Source organism: Myotis brandtii, unplaced genomic scaffold (assembly GCF_000412655.1).
Source record: "Myotis brandtii unplaced genomic scaffold, ASM41265v1 scaffold274, whole genome shotgun sequence".
NCBI lineage: Eukaryota > Metazoa > Chordata > Mammalia > Chiroptera > Vespertilionidae > Myotis > Myotis brandtii.
The window spans coordinates 3,768,282-3,773,189 of record NW_005360425.1 but is presented as its reverse complement, the minus strand read 5'-3'; positions in this window follow the sequence as shown (position 1 = coordinate 3,773,189).

Genomic DNA, 4,908 nt, shown 5'->3' with positions numbered 1-4,908 from the left:
TAATCCCCTTGTACCTCAGTTTTTTAATCCTTAAAATGGGGGTAATGATAGGATCTATATCACAGGACTGAAAATTAAATAAGTGAAGATGTAAAGCAACTAAAACGGTGCCTGGCATCCAGAAACTGCTATATATATATATTTTAAAATTTTACTATTGAAAAAATTGTTTTTGTAAGTAGAGCAACCTTGAAAGAATGCTCCCCAGGAATTAAAATGCCTCTGATAGCCCAGCCGCAGTGGGTCAGTGGTAGAGCATCGACTTATGAACCAGAAGGGCACATGCCCAGGTTGCGGGCTTGATCCCCAGTGGGGGGCACGCAGGAGGCACTGATCAACGATTCTTTCTTATCATTGATGTTTCTATCTCTCCCTTCCTCTCTGAAATCAATCAAGATATCTTTAAAAAATAAAATAAAATGCCTCCGATAACTGAAGCCTGTTGGGCAATGGAGACTCTCATGTGATCAGGCTCTGAGACCAAGGGTGGGCTAGGAGTTGCTGAGCCCCAATCTGCCACTGATGTCCCAGGGATAGTGTTTTTTCTCCTATTAGTGTCTCATTGGCCCAGTCATAAAAGAGTTATGAAAGCCAAGGTTTCCTTCAGCCCACCAGCCTGCGAGGCTGTGGCCGAGTTTCCCCCGGGGAAATCGGCTCTAACACAGGCTGGGAGGGAGCCAAGTCCTAATGCGGTGTCCTTTGAAGGTGCGCCCAGCGTTACCGTTTCAAATGCAATATGCTTATTGCCGGCCTGATTTTTATTGGGAAAAAGCAGTGGTGTACTTTCCAGGTCCCTGGGGTCTGAATTAAAATAAAGGAAGTACTTTAAGAAATCAAATCCAAATAGCAGGACTGGGAAGCATGCTGTTAGGCAAGGGTATCACCGACCTCGGAAGCTGCTTGCACACCAAGCCCTGAGACAAAGCCCCGTGCTAATTGCATTTGGAGGTCCCAGAGGCACTGGTAATGGGGGCCAGCTTCCCTCGGCGGCCTGTGTGCATTGCAAAGCAGGTCTGTTACAAAAGCTACAGCTCACAGAGACCATGCCGAGTCCTGTGCCAGGTCATAGGTGCTGGTAAGCTGGCCACTGTGTTCATTGTACAGATGAGGAAACTGAAGGTCAGATTCTTTTTTAAAAAAGCAAGCAAACAAAACACATTCTTACAGTTACACCAGTAGTAAGTGGCAGAGGTGAAAGCTAATCCGAGGGTTTTGTGTGTTTTTATACACCAAAATCTATGTGCTTTTCATAGGCCAGTGTTTTCCAATTTGCAGACTGAGGCCGAGTAGTGAGTGAGTCATGAAATCACTTTAGTGGGTTACACCAGCATTTTCAAAAATGAAATAAAATAGGATGGAAAATATGACTGTATTGCATGTGTAAGGATAGCTAGTGTTTTAGGACATATATGTGTTTGTAGTATGTGCATCTACACACATACATATATATAACTATAACATATGTTTGCACGTCCTGGGTGATGATGCCAAATGTATTTCTATTGTGGGTCACAGTAAAAAAAAATTGAGAAAGTGACTGTTTTAGGCCATACTGCTTTTCAGCTAGTGTGAGCTAACTCTTACTAAGGTTTTACTGTGTGTTTGAAATGTTTTACATAGGTGAGTTTATTAATCACTACGACAGCACAAGTTAGTATCGTCCCCATTTGCAGGTGAGAATCCTGAAGTTCAGAGAGGGGAAATCATTTGCCCCAGGTCACAAAGCTGATAGGCAGCAAAGCCTGAATTTGAACCTGAGTGTCTGGCTTCACCATCTGTGTGCTCAGATGCCGGAATCGGATGCCCCGTGGAGGCCCTGTTACCAGCTTCAGTCACCTCACTCTCTCACTTCCCTATTTTCATTAGCAAGCCGGGCTTGCAGACCTCTCTGTGGAATCTGTAGCTTCACATTTCTCTCATCCTCCTATACTTTAGATTAATTAACCTCCTAATTATTTAGACATTCACTCACCAACTTGTGTGCAATTCAAATCTATTACACTTCAGGGGACGTGTCTGTATCGTGTGTATTCTGCTGCAAATCCCACGTGGTCATGGGAGAAGTGGAGGGGGGAGATTTGTAGAATCAATTTTTAAAAATTCCGATGCATTTCTGAGGCATCTGAAGTGTTGATGAGATAGCTGGGGTTCTTGGGTGCTTGACTTTTAAATTCACATTTCTGAAAAGCAAGATACAAAATTGATTATACAGTATGATCTCAACTGTGTTAAAAATGTATATAGAAAGGATTGGGAGGAAGTGAACAGTGGTTGCCTCTGGGTGGTGGGGTGCTGGGTGATTTAGACTTTCTCCTTTTGTGTGTTTTTTCCACCCCTCCAAGTTTCCTGCAATTGAGAAAGAGTGTGGCTTTAAAAATTCACTAAGTAACAGTTAATTTCCAGGGAGAATATGGGATCATATGTAATTTTGAGAAACGAGCACAGTTTGTAAGCCAAATGCATCATGCTTTTGGTACTGATTAGGAAGTGTCAGAGCAGCTCGCTAGTAGGGCCCGAGTCACATGGCATGTCATGTGACATGGTGACCCTGGCCACATGGCTGCTGCCCATTCTTTTCCTGATGCCTCACTCTGATTTGGGGAGCAGCCAGGCCAGAGCCCAGATTCTGCATCTGACAGTCAGTCCCTTGGGCCGGGTGAGGAACAGTCGCTCTAAAGCAAACCATTGCAGAGTCTGTCTTCCCACCAGTCTGTGCAGTTGCCCTGGGCTGATCTCGTCTTTTCATCTCTGTGCCTCCGAGGGCCATGCATGGCACCTGGCCCAGGAGGGATAACAGATGAGTGAGGAATGAACGTGCAGCTCCTCGACTTCTATGGTAAGCACATATTTGAGGCTCTGCTTAATGTAGAAGGACAATGTGGGTTTGTTTTAAATAATAGGACGGAGTGACTCTGGGAATAAGAGAGCAGCTTGCTCCAGTGCTTCTCCCGAGCTGCCTTTGGGGAGGTGCTGGTCTCCCTCCCGGCCCATGGGCAGGAGGCAGTGTCATGGGTAGTTACGTAAGTGGGCTTTGGAGTTAGAATGCCTTTAGTTTCTCATAGAAAACAATAGCAAAAAATAACAGTACTTACTACCAAGGGTTGTTGTGAAGATTAAATGAGATTATACCTAGAAAGCTTTTAGAACAGTGCCTGGCACATGGTAGGTGCTCAGAAAATATGGATGATGATGATGATGGCTGAATGACTTCTCGGGGATGCAATGCTGTGACTGGCAGGGCTTGAGTCATATGTGCAGCCCTGAAGTGGGGTGGTGGCAAACATCAGAACTCCCAAGAATTGGGCTCAGAATAGGTACTCCCAAAATATTTGTGAAATAAGTGAAAAAATAACTCTGCAAAAATGGGTTGACTGCACCTATCCTACAGGTGAAGATCAAAGGAAAGAAATGGTGCTAAAAGTAAACTAAACATGGGGTGGATGTTCCTTTCTTCTTTTGCCCCGCCTTCTTTCAGACCTAGGCTTCCTTGACAAGGGTGCTTACTTATTTCACAGGCCTGCTCATGGACAACACCTGACCAACAGGGCCAAGCAGGCAAGTACTTACCAACCACCACCAGGTAGGTAGCTGCTGACCAATCACCATCAAATAGATGGTGCTGACCAACCACCACCAGGCAGCTAGGTGCTGGCCAATCACCATCGAATAAGTGGGTGCTGACCAATCCCCAGCCTGCAGGGTTATTCTGACCAGTTATCACACAGGCGACAAGCACCTTTGAGAGGAGGGCACTGGGCGCAGAGAGGCCCAGGTCCAGACATGCCTGTGGCTCAGTTGGTGCCTCAGGGAGGAGCCTGCCCTATGTTCAGAACTGGGGGCCCTGGGGTTGGAGGGGCCTGGTCCTCCTCAGCTGCGCCTTGGCCATCCTTGAGTTGAGATTGTCTTCAGGGAGGAGGGATTGCCAAGGCCATGGCCTTCTCTCACCCAGCACCAGTTGTGGGAGTTATTGCCCTGCTTCATCTTCCTTAATGGCCTATGCTGTCAGAGCAGCATCGCTGGCACACCCCATTTCCCATCTGTTTATGGCATCTTTGGCTGCCCCTACCCTGTTGCACAAGAAGGAAGCTAGGAGAGCTGTGAAATCACCAGTGGCTTCGTCCTGTTTGGCACAGAACCGTGTTCTGTGTGGAGATTCAATTCGTGTTAGACTTGGGTCTTGATGATGGTGTATTAGAGCAGGTAGGGGGCAGGGGAGCATGGGTTGGCCTTTGACTTGGGCAACAAAATGCATGAGTGCTTCTTTCTTGTACCCTCTTTTTTAAAAATATATTTTATTGATTTTTACAGAGAGAAAGGGAGAGGGATAGAGAGTTAGAAACATCGATGAGAGAGAAACATCATTCAGCTGCCTCCTGCACACCCCACACTGGGGATGTGCCCGCAACCAAGGTACAGGCCCTTGACTGGAATTGAACCTGGGACCTTTCAGTCCGCAGGCTGACACTCTATCCACTGAGCCAAACCAGTCAGAACATCTTGTACCCTCTTGAATTAGGTTTCTAACGATCTGTCTGCACTCTTTTACCTGGTCTTCCTTTCATTGTAAGAGCAGTGTTCACAGCTCCATCTTCTCTGTCCTGGGGATGGTGCCAGCAGGGATCCACAGCATGCGTGGAAAAGACACCCGTGGGATCCCATCAGCTCTGCAAAGTTGGTTGGGTTGATGGGGACTTGTGGCCCCCTGTGGCTTTGAAAAAGTGTTAAAATCTGTGACCTGTCCTCTTTGAGTTTTTCCCCTCTCTTGTTCTCAGAGATTTGTTTATTCAAATCTCAGAGAATTAACCTATTCCTTCAGTCACTGGTTCTGAGAACCCACTACAAACTTGGGGTGGCCACTATAGCTCACAGGGTGACTAAGACAGATTGCCCTGCTAGTCTGCAGGCTGC